Here is a 20,682-nt window from a genome sequence, read left to right as displayed (position 1 = left end):
AACTTGAGGGTTAATTGGATTGAAATTGAATTGGGGGTTTTGAAACCCTAAGGTGTATACAGCGGTGTTTACAGTTGATTGAGATCTGCAAGAAGAAGAAGAAGTTGCAGGGTAGACGAAAAGACAAAAATGCCCTCACATGCGTCTCACGTGAGGGTATTTAACTGAGTTTTTCTAACCCAGTTAGCGTAAAGGACGTAACGTGTAGGAAAAAAGTGTTTAAAGGACACCGCCTGCAAGGAAAGGACACGAACCGTAATTTGACTTTTTTTGAAGGACAAAATTTGTAATTGGGTCTTGTATTAATAAATTAAAAGGTAGTAAAATGTGAGAAAAATAAATGATGTTCTTGCAAATTGCAATAGCATCTCATCTCACCCCCTAACCGTACGTCTCTTTGACAAAACCCACGAGTATATTTAGACTCCACCCACCAAGACAACTGGAATAGGACATACATATACGTTCAGAATAATATATATGCATATACATACATATGACATGTAACTATTTAGTACAATAATACATACACATTTATACATACATACATACGTACATGTACTGATGTAAAAGATAGAATACAATAATTGTTTAACGTACATTAGGTACAAGAATACTAAATCGATCCATGAAATCACATCAAGATCTCGAAATCGTCAATACATATCCAATTAATCATTTGTTCACCGAAATAAACAGTTTTGGATCTTTAATCGATCTTCACTTTTCTTCACGAAAACCATTTTTGGATCTTTAATCGATCTTTACTGATCATGTACACTCTATCCACATATGATCCCCTAGTTATAAGTTGAAACCGGCAACATCAATACTAACTTTTAAGTTTCGTTCTTGTGGTCATATAGACTTTGATTTCTCATATGAGTTTGGTGCAAGCACAGCCCCGGCCCATGGGCCAGCCAAGTAAGGCATTAGCTTTGGGCCTCAATTATTTCTAGGCCTCCAATTTTATATGGGTTATGTACTATATTTTCTAAAATTGGACTTTTTTTTATTAATAATTTATTAATGGAACACAAGTTAAGAGTGAGACTCGTGTCATTAATGATTCATCCTTGTATTATGGTACAAAAAACAAAATAAATATAAGGACATAAGCTAATGGCGGACGATAGTTAGAATTTTAGATTATTTATAGTTAGATTTTTAATAATGTCAAATAAAAAGGTTATAATCTGCCAACTATAAACTTATTAGTTTATTATTGCTCATCCCAAGCTCGGGAAAAGAAAGAGGGTGAACAGCCCTACTAGCATAGTCCTAAAAGCATCATCCGACGAACCCTAATCGACATCATCGATCTATGATTGTATATCTTGATTCTGTCGTCACAACCCATGCATGTACATGTACCCGACTCTGTCATCACGACCGGTGCACATGCACCCGACCCATAATACTATGCTACTAAAAATAATTTTTTAAAACACATTTAATCAGCTAGCTTGTATTTATACTTGAGCGTTACATACCACAATTACAAACTAAAAACTTGAGTATTGAGAGTTAATTAGTTTCTTATTTCCGAAAGCTGAATAGAAAAAGAATAAATATTATTTTTAAAGTGACATGGTTGTAAATATTACTTTGAGGGTTTTTTTTGGTAATTTTGGTCATGTGATATTAAATTAAAGTGATATGGGTAAAATGTCAAAGTGGGGTCGCCTTAAATATTAGAAAACGGTTGTTGGATAGAAAATAAATCACTTTCACTTTTTTCACTTAATTATATACAAAGTTATATACTTCAATCGGCCCATTATAAGTGTTCACGTTTCAAAAACATAAAGTTTAAATTGAACTGAATGATTACTTTTTTATCTTACTAAATGATAATAATGCTCTTAAAAAGTGGGTCCATTAATATTGTTTATTAATGTTAGTTGTGTGTGTTTAATGGTAAACTTGGAAATTAGCTAATACATTTTGAAAGTGGACACTTGTAATAGGACAAATAAAAAAGAAAATGTAGCACTTATAATGGAACGGTGAGAGTATAATTTTTAAAATATAAACAAGTTGGCTCGAGTGCCGACTCAAACTTGGCTCGTTTATAAATGAGTTGAACCCGAACCGACTTTTTGTTTGTATGTGTGTATGATATATCTGGTGTTGTCTAATAAATAAACCCGAGCCCGGTTTGCATATATACATTTAACTTTTCGTTGACTGTAATAGACAAAAGATTAGTTGGTGATTTTTCCCTAACACTATTACAACACATTTTTTATAAAATGTATTGTCCGGGAATATACACACATGATAGTACTTAGTTAATTCTCATAATTCATTTTTTATTTATTTAATTTAACTTTTACTACCAGCTGGTGATTGATAGCAGGGCCGGCCCTTAGCGGTGGTAGGGTGGTCGACCGCAACAGGCCCAACACTTGCAATGCCCAATTTTTTTTAAAAAAATTATATATATTTTTATTAAAAACAATATGTGTGTTTAGTGTTTAAACTTAATTACGTAATCACTAGCTTGATTTAGTGGCAAATGAGTGTTACTTTCAACCAAAAGGTTATGAGTTCTAGTCTCATTTAAGACATGTTTAATCCTATTTTTATACAAAAATTTTTAACACAAATCCAAATTATAACCAAGTAAACTTCTCCGTTCTTTCCCAACTAAAATAGAAAAGGTTGTATCGCATCGAGATGTCGTTCGTTTTCCGCCCCCAATGAGATGGGGAATTTATAACTCCCTATTTAGACTTTTGGGCCCTTCATCTTTCTGAATCGAGACCCGGCCCGGCTCGCGTCGTTCCAACAACCGCCAGAAGGAGAAAGAAGATAGACCAAAGCGAAAGATCTACAACAAGAGGCAAGTAGACAGATAGCCTTGTTGGGACCGGGGAACCAATCAGTCCCCAAGCAGGCCCAAGTATAACACAAACTTAAATTATAACCAAGTAAACACATATAAAAATTTAATGTTTAAACCCAACAAAATACTCTTTTTACTTAATGTCCAAATAAAATTTCGCCTTCGGCCTAAAACTTTTTTTGCTTTCTCAGAGCAGGCCCTGATTGATATCACTCATTTAGACATAACCATAAATCAGGTAAATTAGTTTTACACATTATATTGTGGTTGCCTACAATATTAACGGTTCATTTCTATGGGTACAAATATAACATAAACCTTGAGCAATAACATGGTGAAGTTAACTTGTTCGAAATTATTAATCAAGTTGTTACACCCTAAGTTTAGTATTATTAACCAGATATATGATTGAAAAGAACGGGAGGAGCGGGAGGTTCAAGAGGACCGATCGAGGTGGCCGATCTGAAACGAAGAACAACTCCTTAGACGAAAAAGGAGAAAACGGCTTTATGACGTGCTTAGATGACTTCAACATGACTTTATCCGGTGCTAAGTTAGCGTCACATAACTCAATATTAGAATATGAATCCAAAGAGTGATTGGCCCACAAGGCCCACAACACATACTTAATTAGTACTTAATATGGCATTTTAGTCTAAAATCACAATTACTGAAATGGATTTATTTCAACAAGTCACTAACTAGCATTCATTATTAGCCAACAAGTTTTTCGTAAGAAGTTTGCATTTTGTGCCCCTTGTAATTGTATTAGAAACAAGTTTTTCGATGGATTAGTGTACCCTTTCATGTAATTTTATTAGACTATGTGCAATGGAGGAATTACAAAATAAGACGTTTTGTGTCATGTGACGTTCAGTCAGTAAAAGAAGGATTTTTGGTTTAGGGTGTAATGATGTTGTAGCCCAATATATATATACACCACACAAATAACATTATAATAATAATAATCTTTAGAAATCGCCGACGACAAAAAACATTGTCGCCTCATTTATCGCCCGCGCGGGGGGGGGGGGGGGGGGTCACTACAAAGAGCCTTATTGGGTATTCGGCTCTTTATGTTTCTTTTGAGCAGCCCAATTGCAACTGGTTGTCGGAGGATTTTAAAAGACTTATCACCCGTATATTTTTATTTTTTTTAACAGCTAACTTTTTTCGTTTATTTTAGCTAGGGTCGGATCAACTAATGTGGAGGTCACATCGAAATAAAAATTTGGGGCATTTTTATGACAATTAAAAAGAAAAAAATTGCTTAGAACATGTTTTGAACTCACAATCTATACTTTAATTACAATCAAACCTACCACTTTTATACTCATTATAATATATCTATATATAATGAATTTTTTGAACTTTGAAGCTTTAATTAAGTGTGGACCTAAAGCCCTAACTTATTTTCGCTAGCCTATGAATCGACCCAGATTTTAACTCATGTCTCATGTAAACATGAGAGATTAAAACTCATAACCATTTGATAGAAAATAAATACAATTTGCCATAAGACAAAGTTAGTGGTTGGTGTTGGTTATGTTAATGCTTATATTGATTAAATATTTTATATATGTTCCCATAAAATAAGTGGTTTAAGTCTCATTTATGTAGCCTCATAAACACACCATTCATTAAGACACAGAGACTGTTTATGGAAGAAGTAAAATCAAAGACTGCCATGCAAAAGATTTTGTACCATAAATTTAATTGTGACCACATGACTCATCTTGACTCTCTTTTTCATTTAGTATATTAGTTCTATTTCAAATGTATTAAACATATGTATTATATGTATTGTAATTTATAAACTTAGTTTGAAATAATAAGGTTTGATGATCAGTCTCCTAACATCAAAGCATGTGTAGTCTAGTGATATCAAGTTGTACGAAAAGAGTCATTACATTTACTTATGAACTTAGAGGCTGTGTAGCCTTTTAATGATTCCTTTAAGAGATTTTCTATGAATTAGTCAGCATTAAGGATTTGGTTTACTAGAATGACATGTCTAAATCAGTTAACAAATCTTTTACTTGTTAATCTTAAAATGATGTTGACTGAAAATTTATCATTTTGTCCATTCACATGTGTTCTTAACTCTTAGTATGCCACTCACGCACAAGGCCCTCGAACCACCACCACCGATCCACCATCAATCACCAACACATCGGCGTATCCAACATTTACTGGCTCATTATTTTTAACCATTCAGACCTCTTGATGCCTCGGTATTTAGTATTAACAGGTACGGTTATCAAACAGCCTCTTAGGGGGTTCAAGTCTTATTGTGAATGTGTGTGGATTTAGAGTAAAATTGAAGGGTATGTGTTCATCATTTAAAAAATCACCCTACTAACATGTATATAATTAAACCAGTGAGTGCATAGCCTACCAATGACTATCATTTTTTCTTTTGTTCGTTTAGATCATAAATATATTATAAAGTAAATATGTTTAAAATATTTAGATCATAAATATATTATAAAAGTAAATATGTTTATAAAATATACTGGGTAAAAATGAGTGATTTATACCATATTTATTTGACCAATCTTGTCTTGAGATGTTAGGCTATGTGTAGTTGAGGGCTACAAAATGGGACGATTTACATCATGTTGTGTCCAGTCAGCAAATTGTAGGTTTTTGTTTTTGGGGTGTAATGATGTTGTAGCCATATATATATACATATATATATATATATATATATATGGGAGGGATATTTTTGAGAACCATGTTGAGATTAAATCTGGCAAAAAAACCAAAGTAGGAGAGAGAATAAATATGTAAGTGGTTACACTAAATTTTACGTCCGTTACACATGTGTAAAAAGTCGACTCGGTGCGTAAAAAATTCTGTATTTTTTACGTGTATGTAACTTACATATATTACGCATGTGTAAAAAAAATTCGAAAAAAAAATCGTTACACTGAGTTCTTTCGAGTTCTTAAAACTCAAAAGGGTTCTTAATTGAAATCTCCCCTATATATATATATATCACACTCACAAACATATATAATATTAGATATGCAAACACAAGCACGGCGAGAAATACTCCCCCCCCCCTTCTCTGATCGCCTCACAAATCGGGGGGGGGGGGGGGTGTTTGCGTCTAATGTCGCCCGAAACCTCCCAAAATCTTCGCCCATTACGTTTAGCCTTATAAACGATTGTGTACTTAGAATAATTGAATTGGTTGAGATTGACAAATTTTTTTGCTATCAATTGTGGAGCCTATATAGGCTATGGCAGGTGATGTGGCCACCTCTTAACGTCGGCTAGCTAAGAGGGCCGGTGTTATGAATGATGCAACATGGTAAATCTCAATCAAGTTTCTCTCAAAAGCATCTACGCTAAATCTCAATCAAACGAGTTTCATCTCCGAAATAACCGTTATGCCTACCAAGCATCAATACCAGAGTTTGAGTCATGAGACAGAATTTCAACCGTTCATTGTCAGTTTAACACTTCAAATATTCGAACTCAGGACCTCCAAAATAAACAAACAAAAAATAATGAACCTTCAAGTTAAAATTCTTTTACCACCATACTAGAATCCTTATCATGGCAATACACATGATATGATTCTATGTGAACGAATTTCTAAAATCTAAATAAACAAAGATGATTAATTATTTAGTTAAAACTATTACAATACATTTCTTCATATGTAACCGGATTTAATAATAATAGTAATAGTTTATTTATTTATTGACCATTTTGTTGAACAGTGTTAATTAAATATTGTGACAAAGACATTATATACGAACCAACATTTAATGTTCATGCATGCAATACCAAAACCCTCTATAAAACCATCTCACCTCCTTCCCATAATCCTCACAAAGAAAAAAAATGCCATCTTTCATTTCTAAATTTCTCTACTTTCTGATCGCCGGAGCGCTTCTCTTCTGTATCTCTGCTAGGGAGATACCGAAGAAGGAGGTGGAAGCAAGTGCTAATTTATCCGGAAGCTTTGGTGTAGGAGCTGGAGGCAACTTGGGTAGTGGTGGGCTTTTTGGTGGAGCTATTCCGGGTATGAATACCGGAATAGCTGGTGGTATTGGGGGGAACCTTCGGTCCAGGTATAGATGCAGGTACTGGTATGGGTCCCGGTGGACAAGGTGGGCTTGGTCAAGGGTTTGGTGGTGATGGGGTGTATGGAGGTGGCGGTTCGAGGGGTGGAACGGGGTTTGGAGTGGGTGGTGTGGGTGGGGATCAAGGGTATGGTGGTGGTGGACTGGGGCGGGCCGTTGGGATGGGTGGTGGAATTGGGACAGGGAATACTGGGTTGGGTAATGCGGGAATTGGGGCGGGGATTGGGGGTCGGGTTGGGTTTGGGAATGGCGGTTTTGGTGGCGGGGATATGGGTGGGCCCGCGGGCCCCGGAGATATGCCTTGAGTGTTCATCTTGGTGTGTTATGCATGCAGATGTTTTGTGGTGGATTAGGGATATTGTTTGAGTTTGTAATAAATTATTATTGTGTTAGCATGCATGCAGTTTCATGAGCAACTATTTATAAAATTTGGCTGGCATTATTATTATGATTATGATTAAAACTTAATGCCTATTCAAAAACTATTATGTTCATATTGATTTGTTTTTTTCTTTTTTTTACTTTTTGTGCACATTAACATTTTCGAGCTATACACCCTCAGACCGATCAGGGTGTCTAGACGATTGATGTTCGATCATCTCACTTCGAGAGCTCCTAATGTTCGAGACACCTCATGCATATGAAGCATCAGGCAGTATAGCACGATGCCAACGTATATATACACGACCGCTAGCTTAATCCATTGGCAATTCAATTAAAGCCTCCAATTTTAGGGGTTTTATTTTCATAACTGGGCTAGATTCGGTGTCGACTTGACGTTGAAACATATATCAAATAACATTGTAATCTGAAATCAAATAACCTCAATATTCAAGTAGCAAAATATAACAAATAGACAAATGAGTTGACCATAGTCAAATGACTCAATTCAATCCACATATCCAAATCGGAAGAAAAAAAATAACAATTGGGCTATTTACACAGCACACCAGTTTCGTAAAAATCATAATTCGCATATAAAAAATTGAGTTAAATAAACAGAGACTTGAGACTTACACCATAGGGGTATATAAAGATAAACATGACAGAAATTGAGGATTGAAATTATAGAACCGGTAGCCATGAATGATGATTTATTGATTTCACTAAAAACGTGTGCGTCGCTTCAATTCTTAGAAATATTCTCCTTAGCAGATTTGTAAAAACCTAACATATAATTTTAAAAAAATGGATTTTTTTATATTTTTGAGGCCTAAAGCCCTAGCTTGGCCCAATAAAGCTATTGGGCCGGCCCTAGAAATACCCATATCAGTTAGGGTGTGCAAGAAATAAAAAAATAAAAAAAACTAATCCGAAACCCAAAAAACCGAACCAAAACAAAACAAAACAAAACAAAACCCGATGGTTTGGTTCTATGTTTCTATAAAAACTGAAGTAACAGTTCGGTTTTGGTTTTGCATGCAATAAAAACAAAAAAACCCAAACCGAACCGAATTTCTAGATTTTTACTTTTTTTTCAAGTAATTTATAAGAATTTAATGAATATGTAACTCAAATATTTTTGGCCAAATGTATAATACTCTGTTAGTTAACAATTACAAAATTATGTATACCTAAATTTATTATTTTTCGTCATAAATTTTGAAGCACAAATGGCAATAACCGAAACCGAAACCGAACTGTTTCAAAATCCAAAAACCAAAGTTTTAATTTTCGGTTTGGCTTTAACCCAAAACCGCTTCAATCTGCACCACACGCACCCTTAAATTATCAGTTATGATTAAATAGTTTAAACATTAAGCAATTTTCCCTTATAAATACCATTCTCCTTACATTGAATTCTTATTAAATAAACAACATTTACTAGTCTCACTATGCAAACAATATACTGCTGATATTAAAGACTTCGGAGTCGATGCCAAGGAACAAGGATGAAGAAACACTAAGTGACCCCGGCAGATTACGGATAATCTTAGGGCTAAGTAGATGTTTCCCACGAGGGTTAGGTCCAGCAAAGATGGTTATTCTTCTGATGACCTGCAAAACAGACACCGTGAGCTCGTCACTGAGAATGGGGGGGGTACCTCCTTGTGACCACCCTCCGGCGTGAGAATCAGACTAGATTGTTCTGAATATAAGTGTATATTAAGAGAAATAGCTAGAGAAGATAAGATAATGATACCGTTCCAAGGTGTTGGAGTATTTATAGCCGAAGGTAGGTTTCCAAGCAGGTACAGCCAGCTGTATAATATTCCTTTTCCACCAATTGTGGGCTACGTACGTGCCATGCTGGTGGTTGGTGGGTAGGCAGCGGCTGATAGTGACATGGCCGGCTGTGTACTATTCCTTTTCCACCAACTACAGGCTATGTACGTGCCACGATGAGGGTTGGTGGGTAGGCAGCGGCTGATAGTGACATTTTGTACTAGAGCGTGTTCCTCCTCGTACTGTTGTCGGTGAGCTGTCACCCTGTGATTGGTTCATGGGCTGCTTTGGTCAGATCTTGTCTATTTTGTCCATACCTTGGCAGGTATAGTACAAAAGATCTTCCAGAAGCGTACGGACTGGCTCATTTGGGCGGGAGTATTCCCGCCTTGCTCATTCCTTCTTCAGGTGACATTACTGAATTATTGAGAGTTAGTGCCTTGTGCGTGTAGCCTTACTATTAGTGCGGATAGCCTTCCCTGATGGCTTGTATCCGCAGCTGCGGGAACAGGCGGGGTACTTTACCATTGGGAGACTTTTCCTGCGGGAACAGCTGGCGTACTGCGCGTAAGGTCTTCATCTCTCTGAGCATGGTGGGTCCTGCGGATCCAGTTGGTCTTTGCGCAGACGTCCCTCTTCAAGGTGAGTCTTGCGGGTCCAACTGGGCTCTGCTGGGACCTACCTCTTCAAGTCCCCCCAGTCCATTGTTCTTCTCATGAATTGTTAATGAGGTGAACTTTTGGACTTAAGCAAGGGGTTTTGAAAAGGGTTTTTAGTTTTAAGGTTTTCCGTGGGGATTCTTTCCGCGGTTTTCCTAATGTCACGTGCAGAAATTCCCGACTTTTCTGCTTGATCTTTGGGTATGATGCGGGTAGGTGTGTAACCTCCTCGCAAGTCAGGAGCGTTGAGTTTCACTTGTAGATTCTCCACGAGGTTTTGGTAGTTTTAGACATAGTGATCAATTATGTTAAACAACCAATTCCATCTTGGAGCTTCAAACAATCTAGTTCTCAACGTTCCCGCTATGCGGGGATGTTATTTCCCTTTCCACAAGCATGGCCCAGAAAATCCTTCTTGGTTTCAATTCCCTGCAAATGCTAAGTATGTGAAGGGTTTCGCCTTGACACTGTACCCGCACTCGTCTTATAGTTTCTTGATTTCCAAGGTATTCTTGGCTTCAATTCCCTGCAGGTGCTAAGTATGTGAAGGGTTTCGCCTTGACACTGTACCCGCACTTGTCTTACGGTTTCTTGGTTTCCAAGGTATTGTTGGCTTCAATTCCCTGCAAGTGCTAAGTATGTGAAGGGTTTCGCCTTGACACTGTACCCGCACTTGTCTTACGGTTTCTTGGTTACCAAGGTAAGGGGGTATAGTCCCTCTTATTTTTAAATCTTTTTGAATCTTTTTGAAATTCGAAGAGTTGGTGAAAGGATAAGAACAGTCCAAACTGTTGAAGGGACGTTAGCGTCGTCCGACTGTTTCTTCTGACAGTTTCAGGGCGTGCAGGAAGTTATGGCGACGTGACAGTATATGGTCATTCCAGACGCTTTTTCAGGCGCGTGGGCGCGAATTTTACGGCACGCGTCCTGTCGACAGCTGTTGCCAGCTTGCTTTCCACGTGTCGTTGTCTCATTGCGCCTGCGTTTTTCCCTCTCCCCTGCATTAAATTCATCGCATTCATTGCAATGGGTATATAAAGGGGGGAGAGGATGCATCTCAACTTACACCTTCACCTCCTTCTTCTAAGCGATTTCCGGCGAATACTCTAACTTTTCCGTTGAGCATTCTTCTGAAATCGTTCTCTTTCATACCTCCAAAATGTCTTCTACTCATGATCCTGAGGTTACTGCCGAAGAGTCCGACGTATACCCTGAGAACCCGATGTCCGCGTCTGACAAGGACGACAAGAGTACTGCTGGCGAGTGCCAGTGTGCTCTCTCTGTCGATCTATACAACTATATCGTCAAGAAGTTCATGCTCGATCCTTACGAGCCTGAGTTTCCGGAGCCTCACCAGACGGTGTATGATGCCCCTAAGGGTAAGATAGGGGTTTATTCCTCATCTTTCATATATGGGAATCTCAGATTCCCATTAACGAAGTTCGTATACCGTGTTCTGGAGAAACACGGTGTACACTTGACGGAGGTACACCCAATGGCGATCGCTAAGGTTCGCCACTTTGAATGGGTGTGTCACATTCTGGGCGTTGAGCCCCGCGTCGACCGCCTGATGACCTTCTACTCCTAGAGGTGCATCCAGGGCTGGTATACCTTGGTCACTCGGATCAAGGGTTTGAAGATCTGTGCTACCGAGCGCAGTCTTCGGTCTTGGAAGCGGGAGTTTTTCTATATCTCCGCTCGCGTCGTCCCCATAGCGATGACGTTCAAGAACGGGAGAGCACTCCCCAACCTTCACGCCTCCAACTACCAGGAGACTGAATAGTTTACCAAGATCTCCCGGATCCAGACTCCGGTTTACCGCTTTGCGGAGTCTGGGATGGTGATGCTCGGGATGAGCCAGGTATGGAAGGATGCCGGTTCTGGGACGCCGCAAGTACCTATCATCCTTGAATACGGTTCGAATTCTATTCCCTATGGTATGCTCCATCTCTTTTTGCTGATTTAGGGTTTTTCTTCTAACTGTTTTTCTGTTTATTTTCAGAGGGGAACAACTTGCAGTCGCTTCTGCAACCGCGTGAGAGCGGTGGTCCCGCTCGGCTGGGTACTCGTGCTCTTGATGAGAACGAGTTGCCCATTTTGGAGCAAACGGCGGATAGGTTCGTGGAGGTCTACCCGCCGGGCCACGAGATTTTGAGCGCCACGCGGCCAGGTAAGGGATTCTTTAACCCTCGCCCTTTTCATGCTCAAACATCTGCTGGAGTTTCCCTAATTTTATCATATTCTGATGAGGGATCCGCAGATGGGCCTTTCTTCGTGAGAAAGAAGAAAGCTGCCGGCGTGAAGGGCAAGGCGAAGGTCGCCTCTACCGCCGATCAGGGAAATCGGTCCGACTCGGAGACCGAAAGTGAGGAGGTGGCGGGGAACCCTGGTGAGACCATTGTCACGGGGGTTGGGACAGCTGTCACCTCTGAGCAGCCAAGCGTTACGACGGTGACTGGCATGAAGAGGCCAGTTCCATCGGGTTCGTCCCCGCCCGTCAGAACCTTCAAGATTAAGAAAACCCGTAAGTATACTTTTTATCTTACCCGCAATTCTTTCCGCCATTGTTTTTAATATTGTTATCTTCATGCAGGCGTGGATGCGACCGCATTCCAAAGTGGTGCGGGAAGGAGCAGTTCTGGACCCACGACGGTAGGTTTGGTCAACCTACCCGAGGCGATGACCCAGGCAGCTGCGCCTGTTTGCAGTGTTGGTTCAGTTGCTCATCCCGTTGAGGCAACTGTTCCAATTGTGACGTCATCTCCGCCGGATGTCAGTGCCATATTCACTGCATCCTTCACTGAGCCGGCGGTGATTTTTTCTGCGGGCTCCTGCGCAGCGGCGGCCACGGTTGTGAGTTCACCTCTAGTGAGTTCACCTCCGATGGTCTCTACCGCGGCGGCTTCAACCGTGCCTCCGGCACCGGCGACTACCTCGTCCTCGGCCGGTTCATCAGGTATGTTCAGGGTTGGGGCTTCTAGCCAATCTCTTCCTCCTTCCCATCTGCCTGACCTCTTGGATGGATATCCCTTAGGTTCGGGTGATGGGTTTGGCGGCTACCGGCCTGTTGTCGACCCTACATGTGCGTAGGGTTATTTCGGCCTATTATCTTTTTTTTTATATATCATCTTTTCCTAACCGTTTTTTGTTTTTGCAGTTTCGGATTCCAATGAGGTGTATGTTCCACGGTGGAACATCCGCCGGGGAACAACCCTTCGAACGGCTGTGGACTGCGTCGAGTAGCCCCAAGTGGTACGTTGGGGGAAGCCATGTTTAGCTACCAGGAGGGTAGGTTGACGAATGAGCTTCGGATTCTCCTTGCCCGGATGCAGCCGCGCGTCGAGTTGCTTTGTCGTGAAAACGACAAGTTAAAGGCGGCGCGTAGCCAGGAAGTGGCTTAGGCGCGGGCTATCCGGGAGGAGAACAGGAGACTTGCCGTCATTGATGCGGAGAAGGAAAAGGCCTTCAAGGCCCTCGAGGTTGAAGTTCAGGCCCGGCTCGAGGCCCGTTCCAAGGCTACCCAAGCTGTTAACGAACAACTTAGGTTGGCTAAGGAAACTGCGCGGAACGCGACCGAGAGGGCCACCAAAGCTGAAGCCATTGCTGAGCCTCTGCGTGCTGAGAATGAGGAGCTTAAAGCCAAACTAGAGAGGCTTCAGCAGGCTCATGATGCTTTGGCTTTAGAAGATGCCAAAAAACTCCAAGAGCTCCTGGACCAGAAGGGTATGCTTGACCGCACTGAGCGTAAGCTGAAGGGCGTTGAAGAGGCTGCTGCTAAGGAAGTGTTGCTTGCCAACCTTAACAAAAATGAAGCCGAACGCGCCCGTGACCAAGCTCAAGCTGCCCTCCAGGAAGCTCTGATCACCAAGGAATGGCTTCTACGAGAAGCGTTGTCGCAGGTATACGTAGCTTCCTAATATCTTTACGCTTTTCTTTATACTTAGAAAAGTTTTTGATACATATTTTTTTTTGTAGGTTGTGCATCGGATCTTAACGAACACATCTTATGACGATGCCATGAGCGCAGCCCTCAACGCTTCCCATGAGGATGGGGAAAAGGCTGGTTTCCTGCTTGGTCTGGGGTTTGTTGAGAAGGGCATCCCGCCTTCCAACTTCCCTCTTTATGATGTGGACACTGAAGCTGCTTACGACCAAGCAGTGAACCAGTATGCTGCCTTCCCGCATCCGGTGGTGGAGAAGGTGATCGAAATTGCTGCTGCTGATGATGGGCTAACTATTCTCAAGGCTTTCCTTGAACTGCCACAGCCAACTGATGGTGCGGGTTCAAGTGGGTTTAGGGGGAGTGGTCCTGAAGTTTGAACCTTGAGATCCCTTCCCACCTGTAACATCCCGAAATTTCAAAGTGATATTAATTATATTACTTACTAATAGAGGGAAAGTTTACTCGGGTTATCAGGAAATAAATAAAAGAGTAGGAGTTGGTATGGGTCGGGCTAGTGTCGGGTAATGGATGTTGGTTATGGATTTGGATTAATGAGAATGGGATTTCAGGGATATAAATACCCCCAAAATCCCAACCATTTTCATTTTCACCAAACTTCCTAAACACACTCAAACACACACATTCTAACCGATCAAGATTCGAAGCCGAGACCCGAGATTTTGTTGATAGATCTGAGTTGGTAAGGTAAGAACAAATCCAACAAAGCTAATATTACTGAAAATGGTTAGGATTGGATGGGTTAACCGGACCCGAAACCCAAACTGCCCAAATCGGACCCCTAAAACGTCGATTTTAGGCCGATTTGATGGTTGGGTTTTGTAGGCGCCGATCATACGATTCCGTGGGTACCAAAATCGAGTTATTTGGCTAAGAAACGAAGGAGTTATGGGCAAACAGATCTGCAGCGCGATAACTTCGCCTGCAAGATTAAGTTCGCCTGATGAACTTCGCCTTCAAGCGTAACTTCGCCTTCAAGCGTAACTTCGCCTAAGGATAACTTCACCTACGGCCAAGTTCGCCTAAGGATAACTTCGCCTGAAGCCAAGTTCGCCTAAGGTTTAACTTCGCCTGAAGCCAAGTTCGCCTAAGGTTTAACTTCGCCTGAAGCCAAGTTCGCCTAAGGTTTAACTTCGCCTGAAGCCAAGTTCGCCTAAGGTTTAACTTCGCCGAAAGCCAAGTTCGCCCGAGGTTTAACTTCGCCTGAAGCCAAGTTCGCCTAAGGTTTAACTTCGCCTGAAGCCAAGTTCGCCTAAGGTTTAACTTCGCCTGAAGCCAAGTTCGCCTAAGGTTTAACTTCGCCGAAGCTAAGTTCGCCCGAGGGTTAACTTCGCCTAAAGCCAAGTTTGATTAGAAAATAAATTATAAAGCGATAAGTTAAAGTAAGCTAATACTAGGCCACCAGATTAGATCAGGTGAGTATTGATACGTGTAACTTGTACAGTCAGCCGAGCTCAAATAGAGAAGGGATTTACAGCTATCAGAAAAAGAAGCAGAGTTCAGGTGAGTTTCTAGCCCCATTTATGTGTTATGTTTTCGGGGCTGTGTGCATACTCAATATGTTTGTTAATACGCTTATCCTAAGAGATAAGTGTATGCCTTATGTGAATGATATGATATGTATGAATGATTGCTTGATGGTACGTGAACGATCTTCGGATATTGCACGTACTGCCAGGTTGTAACGTAATAAATATGGTAAGTATGATATGTATGAATGATTGCTTGATGGTACGTGAACGATCTTCGGATATTGCATGTACTGTCAGGTTGTAACGTTATAAATATGGTAAGTATGATATGTATGTTTATGTGTATGAACGTAATAAAGTTAACAAAAGAAGGAAATGACGGTTGTATGGTTACGAAAAGGGTACCGAGCCCTAATAATACTCGAGGTACGATGTATGGTTGTATGGTAACGAAGAGGGAATCGAACCCTACTAATATTCGAAAACAAGGGACCAGACCCTTATAATATCTGTGATGTTAGGGACCAGACCCTTATAATATCTGTGATGTTAGGGACCAGACCCTTATAATATCTGTGATGTTAGGGACCAGACCCTTATAATATCTGTGATGTTAGGGACCAGACCCTTATAATATCTGTGATGTTAGGGACCAGACCCTCATAATATCTGTGATGTTAGGGACCAGACCCTTATAATATCTGTGATGTTAGGGACCAGACCCTTATAATATCTGTGAGGTTATAGGGCGAAAGGCTCTTTAAAACGTATGATTATGAATGTAAAGAAAGTATGTAAGTAAGAAAGAAAGTATGTAAGTAAGAATGAAGGTATGAGTACTTATGTGTGTATGAAAGAAAGTTATGAGGTTAAGTACGTATGTATGTAAGAAGGCATTGTATGATATTGTATGATTAACTAGAACTCACTCAGCGTAGCTGACTTTTAATATGCACGCAGGTGAGTAGGATGAGACAGCTGGCTTGAGTGGAGGACACATGGCAGAAGACTAAAGCCTGGCATCTGAAGATCTGATATGTTTTATAAGTTATGTTTTGATTTTGAAAGACAAGAGGAATGTTTTAAGACATGATTATGAATTGATATGTAATGTTTTATGAAAGTTTTATATTCCGCGTAAAGTTTTAAATAAACTCTGATTTGAAGAGCTGTGTTTATGAGTAAATCCGACGTTAAAGTAGGGCTACCGGGTTCGGGGCCTTACACCACCGTTAGGATAGATTTACATTACTGTAGGCGGGTAGATACCTGGCCATTCTTGTAATGTTTGAATTTTTTATGAAATATAAATGTTTGTGCGGGTAGGACCGTCACTTTCACTTAATGACTTGCTTTATAAACGTTATATGACTTGCTCATGTATATTATAGTTTAATTTGGCACTTGTTTTGCCTCATAAACAATATATGATTCGCTCATGCATACTTTAGTTTAACTTAACAATTTTCCAAGTGTTTTGAATAAGTTAACCTTTCGACGCGTGGTTGTTAATAGGTTATTGTTCAGTTTCCTCTATCATGATTGTGCGGGTAGGACCGTCACTTTCATTTAGTGGGATGACCAAACTTCACCTATAACTGACCTGCGTGAAGGTTTTCCTCATCTTTTTAGAAATTTTCTAAGTGTTTTGAATAAGTTAATCTTTCGACGCGCGGTTGTCTATAGGTTAATGTTCAGTTTCCTCTATCATGATTGTGCGGGTAGGACCGTCACTTTCATTTAGTGGGATGACCAAACTTCACCTATAACTGACATGCGTGAAGGTTTTCCTCATCTTTTTAGAAATTTTCTAAGTGTTTTGAATAAGTTAACCTTTCGACGTGCGGTTGTCCATAGGTTAATGTTCAGTTTCCTCTATCATGATTGTGCGGGTAGGACCGTCACTTTCATTTAGTGGTATGACCAAACTTCACCTATAACTGACCTGCGTGAAGCGTACGGATGACCAAACTTCACCAAACTTCACCTATTCTGGATGACCAATCTTCCAGAAGCGTACGGACTGGCTCATTTGGGCGGGAGTATTCCCGCCTTGCTCATTCCTTCTTCAGGTGACATTACTGAATTATTGAAAGTTAGTGCATTGTGCGTGTAGCCTTACTATTAGTGCGGGTAGCCTTCCCTGATGGCTTGTATCCGCAGCTGCGGGAACAGGCGGGGTACTTTACCATTGGGAGGCTTTTCCTGCGGGAACAGCTGGCGTACTGCGCGTAAGGTCTTCATCTCTCTGAGCATGGTGGGTCCTGCGGATCCAGTTGGTCTTTGCCCAGACGTCCCTCTTCAAGGTGAGTCTTGCGGGTTCAACTGGGCTCTGCTGGGACCTACCTCTTCAAAGGATGAACTTACTGAGCTAGTTACCGGTAGTCCAGGCTCACTCGTTGGACAAACTCACGGTCACCCCGGTCCACTACCTTTGGATTTTCGACCCGTTTGAAGATTCGACCCATTCTCGTTTTCAAAAATCCAACATTCTGATCAAGCAGGCATTCAATAAACCTTAAGTAGTTTAAGTGAAAACATATATGCAAACTGAACCGGCTTATTTGAAGAATGGTGCATACTTAAACCCATCCGAACACATATTCGCTAGCTGACCTGAAAACAACCCGTCGAGTTTTTTCTTTGAAGTGTTAATCGTTGGGGTGTTAAACAGGTCGTGCTCGCGGGATGCCGAGAGTTACCCGACACAAACTTGAAAACCCGAATCAAATCTGAACTAACACAGTCTGAGGTAATATTAAAATAGAGAACAATGCCCAACATTTCAGAGATAGAAGAATTTAACAACGCTACCATATACTTGTACGCAAATAATCTGTCTTTAAGCAGACCACTTTTATATTATTATTTATAAGACCTTACAGTTCAAATTAAAGATGGACGTTAAGATCTAATTATAATACAACCGGCTTTATCCACAGTCATGACATTCTAATCCTTACAAAAACCCATAACCGGGTTTAGCAGGAAGCAATCTTCTAATTAGACAGGAAACAAAATCACCTTTGCCTCCACTCCATTCACATTATTACATGAATCAATCCTTAGCTCAATTATATATGTGAAGTCACTTTGCTTCACGGGTTTTCATTATGGTGATATCATGGTGTGCCTATTGGGCTATCTTTGGGCTCACTTTCTGTATTTTGGCCTCCATTTATGTCTTTTTTGCTACCTTTATGTCTTTTGATATTCATTTATGCGTTTTGGTTTCTATTTATGCCTTTTGAGCTCCATTTATGCATTTTGGGCCACATGTGTGCCTTCTAAACCACATTTGTGCCTTTTGAGTTGCATTTGTGCCTTCTAAACTACATGTGTGCCTTTTGAGTTGCATTTGTGCCTTTTTGGCTACTTTGAGTCTTTTAAGCTTATGTCTTTCGGGCTCCATTTATTTCTATTCATCCATTTATATCTTTGGGCTACCTTTGTGCCTTTTAATCTACATGTGTCATTTGGGCTATCTTTGTGCATTTTGGGCTCTGTTTGTGTCTTTTAGGCAACCTTCATTATAACTTTTGGGCTTCATTTATGCCTTTTGGTCTACCTTTGTGCATTTTTGACTACTTTGAGCATTTTAAGCTACATTTATACCTTTTGGTCTTCATTTATGCATTTTCATCTATTTATGTCTTTTGGGTTACATTTGTGTCTTTTAATCTACATATGTGTCATTTGGGCTACATTTATGCCTTTTGGGCTAAGTTTGTGCCATTTAAGCTACCTTTGTGCTTTTCGAGCGCTATTTATGCTTTTTGGGCTACTTTTGTGCCTTTTAAGCTAACTTTGTGCCTTTTGGGCTCTTGTACTAAGATAATCCTTGCAAATATATTAAACGACTCCGATCGCGAATTGACATTACCGAATGCCAACCAACGGACGACAACCAGTAGTATAGATAATCCTTGAAAAGGGTCATATACTTTACTAACAGAGGCTAGCTCATATATGATTTCAAGCAGTACCGAGCCGGTTCGTATAGTTTCAAGCTCAACCTCAAGTCGTGGCTAGGCTAGTAACTAGCCCTCCACATTTGTTACCTCTTTATCAACAGCAAAGTAGATTAGATATCAACACTAGTTCTTCTCAAAATTGAGTTCCAAGTACTCGATAAAATTACAAAAATCAAGTTGAAGTTTTCGGTTCCAAAAGGGAAATTTGATACAGGATCACAATTACAATAAAAAACTCAAAAAAAATAAAGAACTGAATTCGAGACGTTGCCTTTTTTTTATTGCTCGATGAGAGAGAGGCTAAACGAACGCCACTGGGTGGGCATAAACGAGCGTAACTGAACGAACATATCGAGCAAACGTTAACAAACGAAACTAACTAAAAGTTCATGAACACATCTGAACGAATGCGACCTTTGTTCATGTTCGTTCATTAAGATTACGAAACGGAATTCTTTGTTCATGTTCGTTTGTTTATTAAACGGGTGAATGTAAACAAACTTCCCGACGAACGATTCACGAACAATTTGCCGGACGTTCGGTCTATTTACAACCCCACTTGTGACTAACCAAAACAACATTACCTCTATTTATACTAACATATAGGGGCTTATTGGTCAAAAAAAATTGTTTCACAACCGTCTTATTACTGTTTTCTAATGGCTAGTTTGCAACCAATGGTTCAAGCGGGTACTCGCATATCGATTCCAACCCGGATTCTCTCTAAAACCCAAACCTATGGTTCCAAACCGGGTTTTATTATATCAGTTTCGATTAAGTTCGGGTAACTTGTTTTTTTTTTTTACTTTTAATGGGGCTTTAAAATCCAATGGGCCGATATATTATAAACCCGATGTCAACTCAAACTATGGTTTTAGCAAAGTGCATTTGGGCTAAACATGCTTATATATTTCCATCCCTAACGGAATCTAGGCTTTATAAAGTTACACAAGCACAATGTGGTTTAATTCTAACTTTATTCGTTAGCTTATAAAATATTAAACTCAAGTTTATTTACTTAAGATTTATGATATAAGGTTTAGAGATTAGTTAATTTGAATTTTGAGTTGTGATTGATATGCAAGTCTTAGTATTTCTTTCATGTAAAAGTAACATTGTTAAAAGGTTAATATTTAGTTATGATAGTGAAGCTATGACAATCTTGGAAAATACTTATTTTCATGGTGACATTTGAGTTTTTTTTTTTTTTTTTTTTTTATCAAACTTGGTTTTTGTTTTAACTCGTAAGAGTGGTTGTAATGCAGTGGTTTTGACGCTCGTGAATGGATGTGGCATCCACGAATGAGCAAGCCACGCACGCCTACATTATGAATTATTGGTGGTCTGTTTGTGGCAAAAACGTTCGTGGCTAGCTCGCAAACAAGTTTGTGGGGGGCCTTTTTAATACATTTTCCCTTATTTTTAAAACATACATCTTGATAAAGTTCGTAACAAATAATTTGGTTGTGAAAAATTAAATGCCAGATGAGGTGATAACG

This window comes from Bidens hawaiensis, unplaced genomic scaffold, assembly GCF_021521415.1.
Source record: "Bidens hawaiensis isolate Kalapana, Puna unplaced genomic scaffold, B.hawaiensis_p1.1 tig00074698_1, whole genome shotgun sequence".
NCBI lineage: Eukaryota > Viridiplantae > Streptophyta > Magnoliopsida > Asterales > Asteraceae > Bidens > Bidens hawaiensis.
The sequence above is the reverse complement of the archived record's forward strand: the minus strand, read 5'-3'. Positions refer to the sequence as shown.